The sequence below is a fragment of the Chiloscyllium plagiosum genome, unplaced genomic scaffold, assembly GCF_037043375.1.
Source record: "Chiloscyllium plagiosum isolate Xiang-an unplaced genomic scaffold, Cpla_swu_hap1 HiC_scaffold_15, whole genome shotgun sequence".
Lineage (NCBI taxonomy): Eukaryota > Metazoa > Chordata > Chondrichthyes > Orectolobiformes > Hemiscylliidae > Chiloscyllium > Chiloscyllium plagiosum.
Window position 1 is genome coordinate 72,743,125 of NW_028270153.1, and position 19,621 is coordinate 72,762,745.

General features: G+C 44.6%; 2 pseudogenes; both read right to left on the reverse strand.

Annotated features, from left to right (window-relative positions):
- LOC148147685 (NACHT, LRR and PYD domains-containing protein 3-like) overlaps positions 1-2,444 on the reverse strand; it is a 28,505-nt pseudogene extending 26,061 nt beyond the window's left edge.
- Positions 2,445-16,756: 14,312 nt separating this feature from the next.
- Positions 16,757-19,621, reverse strand: part of LOC148147686 (NACHT, LRR and PYD domains-containing protein 3-like) — a 68,822-nt pseudogene continuing 65,957 nt past the window's right edge.

Genomic DNA, 19,621 nt, shown 5'->3' on the forward strand with positions numbered 1-19,621 from the left:
TGGGAGGAATGACATCGTCAGGGCAAGGGTTGGGGCTCTGCAGGGTGAGTATAAGAGCTTGGATAGAAGGTTAAAGAAACAGAACATCACAAGCAGTAATCTCTGGTTTACTTCCGGTCCCAATTTCAAATGAGGGAAGAACAGGGCAGATAAATCAATGCCTGAAGGGGTGGTGCAACATGCAGGGATTCTGTTTTGTGGATCATTGGGATCTCTTCTGGGACAGAAAAAGCCTGTTCGAAAAGGGAGGGTTTCACCTGAACTGGGGAGAGTTGGACTTTGGCTCAATCTACTAACTTACTTTCTTCTATGTGTGAGCCAAGTCCTGCGTGTTCTTTAAATGAAGCAATAGGAGAAGATATTCGATCTCACACTTTAAGTTTATTTTAGCAGTAAGTGGATAAAGCATACAGAGCTCTGGGTCTCGACCTTTCTGTCCCTGACAAACTATACAGTGTGTCAGTTCAGAAAAATACACACCCTTGTCCCTGACCCAGTCTTTTTATATAATAAAAAACATCATGCAATCACTGAGGTGGGATTATCTTCTGATTGGTTGTTGATCTGACTCCATTCTCTGCCTCCTTGCGTTCCCAGATGTTTGACCCCACGTGACCTTGTTTTGCAACGGAGGACCACGTGACCTTGTTCTGCGCGCGCGCATAACGGAGCATCCCCAAAGGCTTCCGAATGCCGAGTATATTTACAGTGGCAGCCAGCCATATATTTACAAGTAAGCCATATATTTACAAGTCCCCTTTTGGTCTCATGAAAATGAGACCAACAAACCAATTTGATACATCATTTTCGCTTTCCGATGCATAGTCGTCCTTTCTTGCCAGAGCCATGGTTTCTATCTCCATCTGTGCCATCTGGTAGGGCAGAGGAGCCTTCCCTTCAATAGCTGTAATGATTACTCGGTTCAACAAAGATCTAATGCAGGGGATACAACAACATCCACACAACACTAAGACAATGATCATACCCATGAGGGACAGAAACACAGATACAATTAATCCTTTCCATTTCCCAAACCATGAGCCGAACAGTTCTTCTAGAGGGTTGTGAATACCCGAATGTTCATGCATTTCTTCAGACAAGATTCTTACTCCTTCCAGGGCTCTGGTTACCGAACCATCAGGTGCCGTATTGTTGGGGATGAACGTACAACATTGATCTCCAAACATAGAGCACACTCCCTCCTGTTCTGCTAGCAACATATCTAAGGCCATTCTATTTTGTACCGTCATCAATGAGGTCGCTGCCAATTGTTCAGAGAGTCCCGCCACCGCATCTCTAGTTCTATTGGCTAGCCTGAGTACATTGTAATGTCAACGTTTTTATTTGGCATGACTGGGAATAGAGCACTAATAAGTGGAAGATTCTCAAATCTTGCTGCTATCTGGTCTACCAATTTATATTCATCAGGTACGCCGCGGGGAACACCTATTGCATCTATGTAAGTGGTTGATCCAGAAATGACATCAAACAAATCCCTACGTGTTCGTACATCTGGATTTATTCCCTTTTGTCGTTCTCCTAAGAGGAATAAGGGTACCCCTTGTCGGACCATTGCACAAGTTCCAGACCAATCTGGAGGTAGACTAACATGTAATGTTCTATCTCCACAGTACCAAAAAAGATCAGCTCTGGCCCAAACCATTGAGCTAGCATTCTGCCAGCCAGTTACATCAATCGTGTCCTGACACCAGTCAGCGGGGATGTCTCCCAAGATTGTTTTAGAACTCCGAGTGAAACAAGTGTAATCGTTGACCCTTGGGGTAAACATTGGAGGTAACGTGGAATTCTTTACAGGCAGGAAAATAACACTTAAGGTGGTACAATTCGGAGGGTCCGCCTGCATGGTGAGGGCCATCATGCAGTGAAATCCTGTTGGGTCTACATTAGGGAACAATGGGGCTGGGTAGTAAATAGGGTTGGCCTGGCCGAGGAACACGCGACGCAATTACTCGTATTCATTGAGGTTGCGGTCGCTGTCATCCAGTCCAGCCACGTGTTCCTATCACTATCCGGTAGCTAGTCTCATAATGTCCTCTCTCATAATGTTATTGGAATCTATCACCACAACTCCTGAACTTTGTTCTAACTGCACGCTTGTTGTGTTTCCGATTTTTGGCTGGTGGGTATGAGGATCTACCAAGGTTACCTTCACTAGTCCCATGGTATCCTTTCCTGATTGATCTACGCCTATTACAAAGTAAAAGCTGTTATCATGGATTTCGCACTGATTCCGTACATCTTCGGGACCAGGGCTAATGGTGAATCCTGTCAGGGTTAACAAAAGTGGATTTTTCATCTCTGAAGAATGATCAAGTTGCCCCCTAGTGAGGCTCACATGGTCTCGAGCCTTCCATCTATTATCTGAGGATGGCGACTTCTTGGGCGTCCATCTTACCCCAGTCCATGTTAATACGTGATGCCATGTCGGGCACCATCTATATTAATTGGTATGCACGCAAAGGTATACATCATACCCTCTCCAGCTTCCTGGATTGTAACCACAGTCAATCACTTCGCATAAGTCAAACTGGTATGTTATACCATGGCTTTTATCATGTCTGATGTGTACCTGGCTCCCCGCCTCCCTTAAACATTTGTCCACCCCTTGGCCTATTGCTCTTTTGCGCCTGGGACCGTCTCCCTCGTCTGTGTGTTTGTCCCTCATGGTTAAGACCCCTATTAACAGCGACATAACACTTATACATAAAAGAATAGCAAAAACTTCCAAACCCCACAGGTGAGGGTAATGTGGGCTTCTTACAAAGATAAACATTATATCCGTTACACAACCTGCCTATATATTTTAAACAAATTCTTTTTGTGTTCCGATCCCGTGTTCACTTCTGCTCTCCAGAAAAGCCCTTCCTTTGAGAATCTCTCCCCCTTTTTTCAGAATCCTCTTCCTGCAAGAGGCAAAAGTGTAAAACCCTTTTACTCTTTTTCTGTTCTTATTTGTTCTAGAGTTCTCGTTGGCGGTTCCGTGGCTGCACACTGGCTCCAGTGGTACCAGCTTTCTTCTTTCCCCTGTAGTCTGACCGCATGAGATGTCCTCTCCACAACCTTATAAGGTCCTGTCCACCTCAGCTCCGACCATTTCCGTTTGATCACTTTCAACAGGACCCAATCCGTGGTAGATGGCGGCTGGCTCTGAAGGGCCCCCTTTTCTGATCCAACCTGTTTGGAGAAAGCTGACACCAAAGCTGTTAGTTGGTCATAGTAAGGTTTGTAACTTAGGGAGGCTTCTCCTCCCTCTAAGATCTGTAGTCCGGCTCCCGGTCCCGGGAACTGCTGCCCTGTTGTAAGCTCGTACGGGGTAAATCCTGTGGTGGAGTTTACTGAACTTCTAACGGACACTAAAGCTAAGGGAAGGGCCTCCACCCAACTTAACTTTGTTTGGGCACATACTTTTCCTATTTTCCCTTTTATGGGCTGATTCGTTCTTTCAACTTTTCCCTGTGACTGAGGATGATACACTGTTCCAAACACATGTTTCAGTCCTAAAGCTGCTTCAACTTCTTGCAGGTCTTTGTTCTTGAAATGTGTGCCATTATCTGACCTGACTATCTTTGGAAACCCATGCATTGGAATGTATTGGTTTATCAAAAATTTGATCACTGTTTTCACGTCTTCCTTTTTCGTAGGTATTGCTTCTGGCCAACCACTGTATGCATCCACTGCTACCAAAAGGTACCAGTATCCGTTTACTCTCTCTATGATATCAGTGTAGTTGATCACTATTTCCTGACCTGGCATTCTTGGGAGAGGGCATTTTCCCTCGTGTGGTTTCACTGTTATCTCGCCTTGTATTCTGTACACGTTTTCAATCATTGCTGGCAAGAATGGATGCCACCAATGTGTCAGATACCTCTGCATCTGTTTTTCCACAATGTGTCACATGAGCTTCCTGGAGCATGGAAGCTATCAAACCTGGGGGTAGGACTGATCTACTGTCCGGTGACCTCCAAATCCCTTCTGACTCTGTGCCCCCTCTCTCTCTCCATACTGTCAGTTCATGAGGAGAGTCTTTCTGCTGCTCTTTGATTAACACATTTGCATCACAGACAGGCAGCAGGTCATACACTGTTCTCTCTGTTTGCATCATTATATACTGTGCTGTATACCCTGCTACTGAGTCTGCTTCTTGATTGCCCTTCGCTACTACTGTATCTGCTTTATCATGTCCTCTACACTTGACCACCGCCACTTCTGCAGGTTTCATTATGGCCTCCGCTTATCTTTTCATATCTTTTTCATGTTTAATTGGGATTTTCGCTGCTGTTAAGAATCCTGCTCTAATCCATTGACTGAGTTCTACCTGTATAGCCCCTACCACATATGCAGAGTCGGTGTAGATATTTACTTGTTTTCCCTCTGACCATTCTAACGCAGTAATCATTGCCTGTAGTTCAGCCAACTGGGTTGATTCCTTGCCTGTCACTTTTCCTGTCAACACTTCCTCAAATCCCTCAGTTGTCCATGGCACCACTGCATAGGCTGCTTTAAGTCCTTCAGTTGGATGTCTGTAACAGCCATCTGTGAACAGCACTTCTTCTGGGTCGACTTGTGGAATTGCCTGTAAGTCTGCCCTAACTTTGACGTCTCTCTGTATCCTTTCCTCAAACATGTGTGGCTCTCCTCGGAGAAGCATATCCTGAAGAAGGGCTTATGCCTGAAACGTCGATTCTCCTGTTGCCTGGATGCTGCCTGACCTGCTGCGCTGTTCCAGCAACACATTTTCAGCTCTGGCTCTCCTTCTCCCATATTGTCAGCCATGTTAATTCCTTCGTGCGTAAAAGTTATATGTGGTGCATTTAGGATTTTTTCTAACCTGGTTTGCTGCAGTGACGTCATTGTAAAGGCTGTTGAGTTCACATAGGCCACTATACTATGTGTCGTCAGTACCGTTAGTGAATGGCCCATGACTATATGTGCTACCTTTTGGAGAATTTTTGCTACCCCTGCTGCATGTCTTGTACATGGCGGGTGTTTGTCCTCTATTGGGTCAAGGGTAACACTTACATACATCAGCACTTGCCTGCCTCCCCCTTTTTTCTGAAAAAGAACACCATTTACTGTGTGTAATCTTTCAGAAATATCGAGGAAAAATGGCTCTTTGTAATCCGGGACCGCTAAATCAGCAGCCCGCGTTAGGGCCTGTTTAAGAGAGATGAAACTTTCGTCTGCCTCCGTGGTCCACTGCAAATGGGCCGACAAATTTCTCATGCCTTGTTCATTAACCATGGCTCTGAGAGGGAAAGTGAGCTCCCCATATGATGCAACGAATTGTCTGCTATATCCTGCCAACCCAAGAAATGAGAGCATGTTCTTTACAGTGATTGGTTTGGCACGATGCAGAATGGAAGATCTATGGGACAGAGAGAGACCTGTTCCCTTAGCAGAAATCACTCTACCCAAAAAAGACACCGTTTGTCTGCAGCATTGTAATTTAGCCCGTGAGACTTTGAAACCAACTTCATACAGGCAAAGCAGCAATATCTTTGTGGCTGCCAGACAAGAAACATGGTCATGTGCCGCCAAAAGAATGTCATCCACATACTGGATCAATGTCACCCCGTTTGGGAGTGACATGACCTGCAGCTGCTGTTTCAGTATCTGATTAAACAACCCCGGCGACAAAATGAACCCTTGAGGGACCCTTGTATAACGTAGTTGTTGGCCTTTATAGGAGAACGAAAAAATGTCCCTCAAATGATCAGCTAGGGGCAAACAGAAGAACGCGTTGGCCAGATCAATGCACGAGAACCACTTATGGTCAGGGGTCAGCACAGAAATCACAGTGTAGGGGTTTGGAACTGGAACTGTTGAAGTAGAAACGACGCTATTAATCCGTCTAAGATCATGCGCCATCCAATATTTACCTGTATTCTGCATCTCTCCAGGTAAGATAGGAGTGTTCCAGGCTGACTGGGAGGGTTCTAGCACCCCTGATGCTAACAGTCCTTCAATTGTGTCGGCAATGCCGGCTTCAGCCTCTGGTTTGTGTGAGTGTTGTCTCTGCCAAATCGGAGTGTGGTCTATTAAATCGAATGTGATTGGTGTGACGTGTTTGCAGTGACCAATGTCAGTTGAACCTGCTGCCCACAAGGTATCTGGTAGAGCGTCAAGCATCGCTGCAGCCTGTTTTCTCTCTACCATGAAACCTTTCAATCTGCCTATGTCCAGCAGTACCTTGTCAGTTGTCCTATACATAATTCTGTAGGCTTCCTCTGATGGTGAGTATTGTAAACCGGGTAACTGAGTCCAAACCCAATCAGTTAGCGCCATTAAACGTTTGGACATAGGTCCCAGATCCTTGGCCTGATATTTAGCATGCACGGCCAATGTGAGATGAGGTATAGCTTCTTCAGACATCTCATACCATTCCAACTGTTCTGCAGTAAGTTCAACAACACCCGCCACACCTTCTTTCCCTACCAGAATACAACTAGAGGAAATATCCCATTGAGTCCCTTCTAAATGCTGATAGAATGCATGCTGATAGATGTCATTATCATCTCGATCATAATACAGGGTAACGTGAAGGGCATCTGCAGGAGGAGCATAGGGATGCAACATCTGAACCCAGGGTCGCCATTGGCTGTATAAAGACTGTATACCATTGTTCTGCCTGTTTTCAGGTTCGAGGAGTCCCCAGTATATATCTGCCCACTGCCCTTCTGCCATTGGAGACGTGTCCGGTGATAGCATCATTTGGGATCCAGAGTGAATCATTGTCATAGAACAGTTGACAGAATAGCCATTTGGAAAGGTCACTACCAGCCCGTCTAGTCCGCACAGGACCGAGACCCCACATCTCACCAGCAAGTCATGACCCATTAGATTCATAGGGCATGAAGGTGATGAAATATACCGGTGACGAAAGGTCTGTCCGGCCACTGATGTGATCAGTGGCGATGTCAAAGGCAGGTTTTCTGGTTTGCCTGAGAACCCTACTAACTGGACGCTAGAGGATGACATATTTGACCGAGGTATATCACAAGTGATGGTAGAAAATGTTGCATCCGTGTCAACCAATAAAGACAGATTCCTGTCCATTACCCTCATTTGCATATAGGGGTCTGCCAACCCCACATGCCCCTGGATTCTCGGGCCCCGTCAATATTCGTACACCTGCCCTTCCAGTATAGTCTGGGGTACTGTCCTTGCACCAGGGCTGCAGCTACATTTGGGGCTTGGTAAGGCTGAGCAGCCTGTTGAAAAGAAGGCTGACTTGAGCGGACATACTGTCCTCGGATCAATCCCTGCCCTCCCTGAGGCCCCCACAGCATGGGACAATTCCGTCTCCAATGCCCGGACTGGCTGCATTCAAAACAGATGTTGGGTGGCTGACCTCTTGGTGCTTCGCGGCCCCTCCCTCTACCACGCATTCCTCCTGAAGCACCTATAGGCTTGTCCCCATATTGGGAGTAGGGAGGCATCCCATCAAGTGTTGGGTCCAGACTGGGCAGGATGTTTTGTGGCGATGGTCGCTGAACCATCTGATTAGTCGTCTTTTGGGAGGCCTTCTTTGTATCATTAGCCTTCCTTCTAGCCTCATCGAGCTGTAACTTTAGCAACTGCACTTGAGCTGACTCGTTGCTCTGTTTATCTTCATCCTGTTTTGTCCTGTTACCCTTCATGTGGTGCATCAAGTGTTTCTCCCACTGTTCTGTAGAACAACCTGGGATATCAGGATTACTCTCCATTGCCTCTTTTACTTCCTTCGGCATCCCTGCCATAATGGACACCTAGCCAAAAAGGCAGGCATAACCTCACCCTCCTTCATTGTGAAGGTGAGTGAGTGCATCGCTCCCGGTGGAATCGGAAATCTATCCCTCATTGCCCTACCCACACAGGTTCTGAATAAGGTAGTAAAGTGGTCCCCGCAGATGCTTCTATCTGCTGTATTTCCCACATATTCAATTGCTTGCCCAACAAAGCTCTCCAATCGCCCATAGCTAACTTGTATCCAGGATGCAGTTCATATCAGTAAATGTGAAGGGCTGATAAACATCCCCCAAATAAGAGCCTCTGTAAATTAATGGCATTTGGTGGTGCTGATACTGTACGGGCTGTCGTAATGTGTCTCTGGGACGCAGGCTGTAACTTGGTTCAGATAGGGGCTGCATTGGAGGGCCATGTTCAGCATGCATTGTGAGTGAGCCTTTCAAAGTGATGGGGTCGGTGTGTGGGTCATCCTCTGTCAGGGATTCTGCATCCTCAATATCTGTACTATTTTCAGATTCCCCCCCCATCCAATTTGTCTCTATGTCGTTGTTCCCTCAAATCTCTCCTTCTTCTGTCTGAGAACCCGTCATCTAATAACTGACCTGAATTATGTAATCTTCCCTTCCTTTCACCCTCAACACTATACGGTGTCGAGTGAGCATCTGGCTCTTCCACTAATGAATGCCTCCCTTGTTTCAGCTGTTCTTTGTTTCTGCTGTGCGTGATTATCACCCTGCTTGTCTCCTCCGCTTCTTTAACTCTCTGTGCAGCTTCTAGTGTTAGTTTTTCTACCTTTCTAATGCTTTCTTCTACTGCTTCTGCAAGTCTCTCTTTTATTGCTTCGTACTCTCTTGTTCCTACTTCTTGCACATCAAACACCCCTTCTTGAACATACATGAGTGGCATTTGTGTTACAGGATATGGGGGCAGTGGTTGTACCCCAGGCAATTTAGGATATAATGACGCGGATGGTCGTGGCTTTTCTATCTCCTTCACCAGATTTGGTTCAGAGGTACCACCCACCCTCTTTTGTAATGTTTCTACCGCCATACAGGCTAACGTCATGTTGTGCAGATGAATCCTCCTCTCTTCTTTCTCCTCTCTTCTTTTGTCCACTTTATTCTAACTAATATTGACCCTTTCTTTCCCTTCATGTGCTCTACAACTTCTAATTTAGCTTGCTCTTCTGCTTTTCCTAAAAACGGTGACAATTTCTCCCTCTCCTCATCTTTAGGGACTTTGCCCTGTTGTTGTAATTCGTCCCAAATCTTATCATATTTCTCCATCATTGTTTTTTGTTTATCCTTCGCAACCCCACTAACTAACTGAATTCTAGCTTTAGCCCACTGCTGTTTTACGGGCAACATTAAGTCAAAAGAACATCCTCCGTATTCCTCACACTCTTTATCAAATTCCCCTTTCATCTTACGTGTTTTTATTTTAATCCTCCCGTCTAGCAGTCAATTGGTCTGGATGTAATATAACTGCACAACCAACCCAATCAGAGACAAATCCGGTGGCCAGTCAGTTTGTATAGAGTACACCCGAGCAACTGACCCTTTCAGCGAGATTTATCAGCAGTGTCGCTGTTGCTACCGTTAGATTCCACTGCCAACTCTCTCTCTCTCGCTGAGACACCACCGTCCCTTACTTCAAAACACTACTGGCTTTTCTGCCACCCTCCGTACATTTCCCAATATAAGTTTTAAAACATACACCACAATTTGTGAGCGTTGCTTTTATGAGATCCTGCTCAATGGACTTTAAACCTCCTCACACTTACGTATCTTGTTGCTTTTATGGGGACTCTAGCCCCAAGGGACTTTAAACCTGTACATACTGCAATCAATACTTTATCCACTTACTATCACTAGGACACTTGCAGTATAATGACAACAATCAATTTAGTATTTCCAATTGCAGAACTTCGATATAAACAGGCGTCTGCTCACCTTTTTTTTTATATGCGGCGCCACTTGTTGTTGTCATCAAAAGTCAGTTGTCCGTTGTTTCTATTTTCTCTCTTTACCATCACTTCTCCGTCTTCATCACGTCAGGCTCACCAATTGTCGGACTTTGGCTCAATCTACTAACTTACAATCTATGTGTGAGCCAAGTCCTGCGTGTTCTTTAAATGAAGCAATAGGAGAAGATATTCGGTCTCACACTTTAAGTTTATTTTAGCAGTAAGTGGATAAAGCATACAGAGCTCTGGGTCTAGACCTTCCTATCCCTGACAAACTATACAGTGTGTCAGTTCAGAAAAATACACACCCTTGTCCCTGACCCAGTCTTTTTATATAATAAAAAACATCATGCAATCACTGAGGTGGGATTATCTTCTGATTGGTTGTTGATCTGACTCCATTCTCTGCCTCCTTGCGTTTCTGGATGTTTGACCCCACGTGACCTTGTTTTGCAACGGAGGACCACGTGACCTTGTTCTGCGCGTGCGCATAACGGAGCATCCCCAAAGGCTTCCGAATGCCGAGTATATTTACAGTGACAGCCAGCCATATATTTATAAGGAAGCCAGATATTTACAGGAGGGACCTATATCCTGGTGGGTTCTATGTCGAGAGGCTGTGAACCCTTTGTTTTAGGGAGGGAGGGTGGGGGGGCTCCCTCCCTCCCTATGTAACAGTGAAAATAGACAGAAAGATGAGGATGGTTCTGAATCAGAAAAGAGCAAGTTAGAAAAGATAAACAAAAACAATTCAGAACCCGAAGTAACTCTGAAGAATTAAACTGCATTTATTTCGATACAGATAAGGCTAATGAACTCCGGGTATGGATGACAACATAGAACTTGCCTGTTAGAGCGATTACAGGAACGTGGCTGAGGCAAGGACAAGACAGGCTGCTCAATGTTCTGGGTTTTAGATGTTATAGGAAGGAGAGAAAGAGAGGCAAGAGAGGAGGGGTATAGCATTTTTGATTAAGAAAATCATTACTCTGTACTTTACTACTGTCCTTAGTCTAGCTATTACTGTAGGACTATTTCGTGAAAACATATGGTCTGAAATGAGAAATAAGAAAGGGATGATAATCTTGATAAGGTTGGACTACAGGCCCCCAGTCGTCAGTGGGAAATCGAGAAGAAAATAGGTTGAGATCTCAGATGTATGTAAGAATAATAATGTTGTAATAGCAGAGGAGCTTAATTTTCCTAATCCAGCGCTATTTAGAAACGTGTGGTAAGGAGAGTTCAGAGCATGTTGCTCCTGTTAGAGTGAAAGGCAAGGCTGGTAAGATTAGGGAACAATGGATGAATAAAAGTATTGAAGTTCTTGTCAAAAATAAAAAAGAATCATATAGTGGCTACAGACAATGGGGATTAACTGAATCTCTTGAAGACTACAAAGAGTATTGGAGTATTCTTATGAAATAAATCAGGAAGGCAAAGAGTGATATGAGATAGCCCTGGCAGATAAGGTTCAGGAAAATCGAAAAAGATTCTAAAAGACATTTACTGCAAGACAGCAACTCCAGAGAGAGTAAGACCCCTTAAAGATTAACAATAGTATATTTGTGTTGAACCTCAGGAGATGAATATTTTGCATCAGTTTTTACTGTTGAGAAAGAAATGGAGGCGAGAGAACTTGGGGAAATAAATATTGATGTTTTGAAAATGGATGACATTACAGAAGAGAAAGTGCAGGAGGTCTTCGAAAACATAAAGGTAGATAAATCTCTAGGACCTGAGCAAGTGTATCCCAGGGCATGGTGGGGCATTAGGGTCAGAATTGTGGGGACCCCAGCAGAAATATTTGCATCATCTTTAAACATGAGTGAAATACCAGAGGACTGGAGGGTGGGTCATGTTGTACCATTGTTTAAGAAAGGATGTAAGGAGAAGCCAGGGAATTATTAACCTGAGAGTCTGACTTTGATGATGGAGAAGTTGTTGGAGGTGATTCTGAAAGATCAGATTTATATGTATTTTGTGGGGAAAGGATTGCATGGGGATAGTCAGCATGGATTTGTGTGATGAAATTCATGTCTCACAAATTTGATTGAGTATTTTTTAAGAAGTGACTGAAAAGATTTCGGGCAAAAGCCCTTCATCATGAATGCAGGGAGTGGCAGGGGGGTGGGTGGGGGAGGCTGCTAATCTAATCTAAATTCAGAGCAGCAGACGTTGTTTACTTGGACTTCAGCAAAGCCTTTGACAAGGCTCTGTATGAGATTCAAATTAATAAAATTAGATCACATGGGATTCAGGGTGAGCTTGCTAATTGGATACAAATTTGGCTTCATGTTAAGAAACAGACAGTGATGGTTGAGGTATATGTTTTGGACTGGAGGCCTGTGACCAGCAGTGTTCCACAGGGATTGGTACTGGGGATCCAGTTTTGTTTGTCATTTATATAAATGATTTTAATGAGAATATAGAAAGCACGGTTAGTAAGTTTGTGGATGACACCAAAATTGGTGGTGAAGTGGTCGGTGAAGAATGTTAGCTAAGATTACAAAGAGATCTTGATCAATTGAGTCAATGGACTGAGGAGTGGCAGATGGAAATTAATTTGGAAACGTGTGAGGGATTGCATTTGGTAAAACAAACAAAGATAAGAGTTAATGGTTGGGCCCTGGGTCGTGTTGTAGAACAGAGAGGCCTCGGGATTCAGGTACATCATTCTTTGAAATGTGTGTTCGAGGTCGACAGGGTGGTTAAGAAGGCTTGCCTTCATTGCTCAGACCATTGAATGTTGGGATGTTATACTGAGGATAACATCCCCAAATACAGAGTGTTGGGGAGGCCTATTCTGGATTAATGTGTGCAATTCTGATTGCCCTGTTACAGGAAGGATTACCTACCTTTTATCTTAGCCTGCTGGACCTCCTCCCTACCTTTTATCCTGCTGGATGAACTCGGATTTCACCAGTTTCCTCATTTCCCCTCCCCCCACCCTGTCTCAGTCAAATCCATCGAATTCAGCACCGCCTTCCTAACCTGCATCGTCTTCCCGACCTCTCCGCCCCACCCCAGTCTGACCTATCACCCTCACCTTGACCTCTTTCCACCTATCACATTTCCAACGCCCCTCCCCCAAGTCCCTCCTCCCTACCTTTTATCTTAGCCTGCTGGACAAACTTTCCTCATTCCTGAAGAAGGGCTTATGCCCGAAACGTCGATTCTCCTGTTCCCTGGATGCTGCCTGACCTGCTGCGCTTTTCCAGCAACACATTTTCAGTACAGGAAGGATTAAACTGGAGAGAGTTCAGGAAAGATTTACCAAGATTTACCAGGAATGGAGGGTTTGAGATGTAAATATAGACTGGAAAGGCTAGGACTTCTCTCACTGGTACATTGGGGGTGGAGGTTTATACAACCATGAGGTGCATAGAGAATATCAAAACAAGGGCTCATGTTTAAAGGTGAGAGGAGAAAGATTTAAAAAGGACATGAGGGGCTACTTTTTTACACAGAAAGTGGTTTGCGTGTTGGAATGAACTGCCAGAGAAAGTGACGAATGCACCTACAGTTACAATGTTTAAAAGGCATAGAGGCATAGAGATGTACAGCACAAAAACAGACCCTTCAGTCCAACCCGTCCATGCCAACCATATACCCCAAATAAATTATGCCCCACTTGCCAGTATTTCGCCCATATCCCTCTAAACTCTTCCTATTCATATACACATGCAGATGCCTTTTAAATGTTGTAATTGTACCTGCCTCCACAATTTCTTCAGGCATATCATTCCATACATGCACCACCTTCCGTGTGAAAAAGCTGCCCTTTAGCTCTCCTTTAAATCTTTCCCTTCTCACCTTCAGCTAATGTCCTCTTGTTTTAACCTGCCCATGCCCCTCATGATTTTATTTACCCCTACAAGGTCACCCCTCAGCCTCCAACATTCCAGGAAAAACAGCCCCAGTCTATTCAGCCTCTCCCTATAGCTAAAACTCATCAACCCAGGAAACATCCTTGTAAATCTTTTCTGAACCCTTTCAAGTTTCACAACATCCTTCCTAAAGGAGGGAGACCAAAACTGAATGCAGTATTCCAAAAGTGGCCTAGCCAATGTACAGCCGCAACATGACAGCCCAATTCCTCTCCTCGATGCTCTGAACAATAAAGGAAAGCATTCCAACTGCCTTCTTCACTAGCCTATCTACCTGCAACTCCACTTTCAAGGAACAGTGAACCTGAACTCCAAGGTTTCTTTGTTCAGAAACACTCCCTTGGACCTTACCACTAACTGTATATGCCCTGCCCTGATTTGCCTTTCCAAGGTGCACATTTGGATAAGTTCATGAACAGGAAAGATTTGGAAGGATATGGACCAAGCACAGGCAGGTGGGTCTTTTTAGTTTTGGAATATGGTTAGTGTGGACAGGTTGGCCTGAAAAGTCTGTTTCTGTGCTGTATGACTCTATGACTCTGTGACATTGCAGGAGGCAGTCAAAAGGCAGGTTTGTCTCTGCACATGCTCCCTTTGTCATCCACCCCAGGGGCTGGGACATGGCAGGGGGAGGATTGTGGATGGATGGAGGCACAGAGGGTCTCTTGTACACAGTGGGTGTTTAATGGAGGAACTACAGAATGGGTAGTTCAGGGGAGATGAAGACACAAGGGAAGGGCCATGGTTTGTGAGACTGCAAAATTTGCGAGAGAGCGGTGTGTAAAATTGGGGTGGGAGGGCTGCAGTTTCAGGATTGAAAGACAGAAATAGGGAAGGAAGAAAGCAAGAGAGTGGGGAAAAATATCCACAAAGTTGAAAGAAGAAGGAGAGAAAAAGACAAAAAGAAACTGTCAGTAAGAAGAGAGAGAGAGAGAGAGAGAGAGAGAGAGAGAAGAGAGAAGCTCAGAGAGAGAGAAACTGGAGTTAAGGAAAGACATGACGAGATTAAAGTGGTGATACACTCCATTCAGGTTGGTCTCAGCTCTCTCGATGGTCTCTCACACTCCCTCTTTACCAGTGGGGACAGACCCTGCTCCAGGGGCTTGTTTTAGGTGGCGCTGGTTCAGGGAGGGAATAGGGGGTATTAAAAGATCAATCTGGGATTGAGATTCAAACACTCTCTCCCTGTGGCAAACCTGCTCCAGAGATGGAGCACAACCAGAGTCATTTTTGTGGGTTTGAGGGAGGGAGGAGAGAAAGTAGCAGGTAAATAGTTTAGGCCAGACTGTCTCTGTCTGCTCCTGCTTAGCATTTTACTGTCTTGGAATTGAAGCTGTATATATTCTCATCCTGATCAAATTCCTTTTGTCTTTGAGCTTTCCCATTGACCAATGTCAAAATCATAATTTGCGATTGCCGGGAATCAAACCCAGGTCACCCGTTTGGAAGGCAGCTATACTCACCACGATAGCACCGTCACTGTCCGCTTTAACTCAACATAATCCCCAAACACATTTAAAAAAGAACTTTATCACAACAAATTAAACAGAGCTGGTGTTGACCCACCGAAGGTGATATTAGGTCAGGTGACAGTAACTGATATAAAGAGGCAGATTTGAAGGAGCATCTTCAATCGGAGGGGGAGCTGGGTCATTGGAAGGTGCAGAGAGAGAGAGTCCAGGAATCTCTCTGGTTGGGCTTGGATTCCCCACAAACCCATCAGCTGCTTCATGGAAAGGAAGGAATAAAGAAACAGAATGATACCAGGGACTGAATGGAAATGAAGTAAATTATTGTTGAAAATAAACTTGCAATCAGAAGACACAGAATTATTTACAGGACATGATGTACTCTTTATAACACTTTTTTCCCTTTTGTCGAAATGTGTGGATCAGTGAATTCAGTGAGGAAGAGTGGAGAGGACTCTGTCGCTGCGTTTCCCTCACTGGGCCTGAAGTGAACAATGATCCTATCCTCCAGCTCATTTATTTATGTATCTGTGTCACCCACTGAGAGCTGATCGCTTGGGATGAACGTATCTTTCATGCAGGTCAAACTCCTCTTTCGCTTACGCTTTTGTTATTCTTGTTGCTCCTTGCTGACAGCACTTTACACTGGCTTTAATGTTGCAGTGTCTTTCATTTTGTTCCTCAGATGGAGTCATTCTTTGTCCATTTGAAAAGAAATGTTGTCACGTTGGTATTCCTCCTTCGCCTTCTGACCATGCCTCACGTCGACTCCTCGTTCCACTATCTGCTGCAGCTAATGTTGGCTCTCAGTTACTTGGATTTGTTCATCAATAGCATTATTTTTATAACTTGATATTTCACTGCATACTTTAACTGGCCTCTGAATTTTTTCTGTGTCACCATATAAATAATTGCATTTGTGCAGCAACTGAGGTTCCGCAGCATATATGCGACAACTTCAAATGTACGAAAATCATAGAAATGCAAGGAATAACCAGCTTCAAAGAACAGTAAAATGTACGTCAGCCACAACAGCATGACGCTGGTGGTACTGGCAAAGAGTAAGATCACAGAATTCTTTCTGCTCTCTATCTCTCGGTCATTCTCTATTTTTCCCTGGGCCCTCAGTCCCTTACGCATCCTTACGGCCTCGAAGATGTGTCTGGCAGTCAGAATGTTGAGAAAGAGAATAAAAGTAAATGGTAACATTGGTGTTAAAAAATGTTGAAAGAATTTAAAACTTTCCCACCGAGCACGATAATAACTGGACCTCGTTTTACAGTACCATGGAATATTGTTGATCATCTTTCTAGGTTCATATCGAAAGTAGTTGGGAATGTTCTTCAAAGAAAGGAAAATGCAGATTGTTGCTACAACCCTCTTTGCAGTTTTCTCTGTGCAATACTTAGTTTTCATCTGACGAATACAAATGGCAACAAATCAATCAAAAGAAAAAGCAACAGTGAAGCAGACAGAGCAATCCATGGTTAAGAGGATCAGGGCATAGATAACACTACAAACAGGAGTGATGTGCAGGAAACACGGTGGATAATAACAGAAAGAGAATCGGCGAAGGATGAAATAAACAATGGTGAACAGTAGGTCAGACGCTGCCATGGCCATCAGATAGCGAGTGGTGCATGTAGAAAGGCCACACTACTGCCGAGTTAAGATTACAATCACCACTAGACTAACTGTAAGAGAGAGAGAAAGGAATAAACAGACACTAAGTTGCTGATCAAATATTCTCCATGCCTGAGCCCAGACTTAAAATAATGGCACAAAGATAATTGTTGCTCCATGTCATATGAAGCTTAAAGAATCTGAACCACAGCAGCAACCTCACTCTAACTGAATCATTTGCACTTTTAAAAAACTTGGGGAAGAACATAAAAGATGGGGTCCTGGGCTAATGGTCGGATACTTGGATGAGCAGAGTGTGGATGAGCAGAGGGATCTTGGTGTCCATGTACACAGATCTCTGAAAGTTTCCACCCAGGTAAATAGTGCGGTGAAAAAGGCATATGGCGTACTGGCTTTTATTGGTAGAGGAATTGAGTTCTGGAGTCCTGAGGTCATGTTGCAGTTGTATAAGACTCTGGTGCGGCCGCATCTGGAGTATTGTGCGCAGTTTTGGTCACCGTACTATAGGAAGGATGTGGAGGCACTGGAACGGGTGCAGAGGAGGTTTACCAGGATGTTTCCTGGAATGGTAGGAAGATCGTATGAGGAAAGGCTGAGGCACTTGGGGATGTTTTCATTGGAGAAAAAAAGGTTTAGGGGTGACTTGATAGAGGTGTACAAGATGATTAGGGGTTTAGATAGGGTTGACCATGAGAACCTTTTTCCACGTATGGAGTCAGCTATTACGAGGGGGCATACCTTTAAATTAAGGGGTGGTGGGTATAGGACAGATGTTAGGGGTAGATTCTTTACTCAGAGAGTCGTGAGTTCATGGAATGCCCTGCCAGTAGCAGTGGTGGACTCTTCCTCTTTATGGGCATTTAAACGGGCATTGGATAGGCATATGGAGGATAGTGGGCTAGTGTAGGTTAGGTGGGCTTGGATCGGCGCAACATCGAGGGCCAAAGGGCCTGTACTGCGCTGTATTTTTCTATGTTCTAAAACTTGAAGGTGAAGACCAGTTCCACCAATTGAATGAGTGTGTCTGGGAGAGGTACATGTTGGGTCAACAAAGAGCTTGAAGACCTTCACCATGGTGGGATGGACATGTACAGGGACTGGATGTCCATGGTGAGGATGGGGCAATGGGGGCGCTGGGGAACCAAAAGTCATGAAACAGGTGAAGGGAGTGGGAGTATCCCAAATGTTTGTGGGGAGCTCTTGGACCAAGGAGGACAGGGTGGTGTCAAGATGTGAGGAGATAAGTCTGGTGGGTCAGGAGCAAGTGGAGATGATGGGTTGACTGGGGCAGTTTGGGTAAGCAGATAGTCAGTTCAAGGGTAGTCAAGTCTGGTGAAGGAGCTCAGTCAGAATGAGAATTATTTTCATTGGTTTGGGTGTACTGTAGTCCCCATCATCTAGAAGTTCATTCAAAATTTGGCCATTGTTAACTGAGCTTTACACCAGTTAGAGGAAGATCAAGCTGAATAAAATAATCAGTGCTTGGGATCTCCACTGAGAGGACCCATCACTCCCTATCCATGCCAGCTTCCTCCAGCCATTTCCTGTTGATCGCAGAGTCCCAGCTGAACTTGATTTATTTCAGCTCATTGACACAGTCCTGCTGGGATTCCTCTGTTAAACATCAGCTCTGGTCCAGGAGTGAATAGCATAATTCTTCATGCGGCGAGCCCATGTGCTGTTGGAAGGACTGTTTGTGTGGGGGCTGAGTATACACACTGATGCATCCACATTTAAACTGCGGTGTTGGTGTAGGAACCTCTCGGTGTAGGTGATGCTCCTTTGTTTTTGTTCCAGTCTTATTCAGCTGCCTTGCTATAGCCAGTACTGTGATGACTGTCTTTGCGCCATTCATTTGATCAGCTCAATGTGGAGTAACTTTATCAACTTATTTAAAATTTCCACAAATTCCCGGTACTCAACAGACCTTCTTTGGCATTTTTCTCCCGTCTTCAATTCCTCCAGTTCCGTTTCAGGCAATTGTCTCTCTGTTACTATCATGCATAAGCTCAGAGACTCCCATATCTATCATGGTCCCACCCATCTCCATTCCTTTGGCCTGTTGCCCCTTATATCTATCTCGTTGTTGGTATTGTCGACAACGAAGGTTATCTAAGATTACTAAGGGACTTGGTCAAGTGAAACAACAGGCTGATTGGTGGCAGATAGAATTCATTGCAGTTTAGTAAAATAAACAAGGTCAGGACTTGTACAGTTAATGGTAGGGCCCCAGGTAGCTTTGTCGAATGGAGACACCGAGGGATTCAGGCACATTGTTCCGTTAAGGTTGTGTCACAGGTAGGCAGGGTGGTTAAGATGATGGGTTAACATGCTTGCTTTCAAGTGATGAGGCCACTTTTGGAATACTGTGTATTGTTTGAGTCACCCTGCTCTATGAAGGATGGTACTAAATTGGAGAGGGTTCAGTAAAGATTTACCAGGATGTGTCAGAGGTGGAGGGTTTGAGTTATAAAAACAGGCAGGATAGGCTGGGAATGTTTTGACTGAGCGTAGGAGTTTGAGGGGTGACCGTTTGGAGGTTTATAAAATCGTGAGGGGCATAGATAAGATGAATAGCAAAGGTCTTTTCCTTAGGGTGGTGGAGTTCAAAACTATGCACCATATTTTTAAGATGAAGAAGGTTTAAAAAGGACATATTAAGCAATTTATTTCTGAATGCAGAGAGTGGTTCATGTGTGGAATGACCTTGATTAGATTAGATTAGATTCCCCACGGTACAGAAACAGGCCAACAAGGTCACACCATCCTCAGAAGAGTAACCCACCCAGACCCATTCCCCTACATTTACCCCTGACTAATGTACCTAACACGATGGGCAATTTACCATGCCCAATTCACCTGACCTGCACACCTTTGGATTGTGGGAGGAAACTCGAGCACCCAGA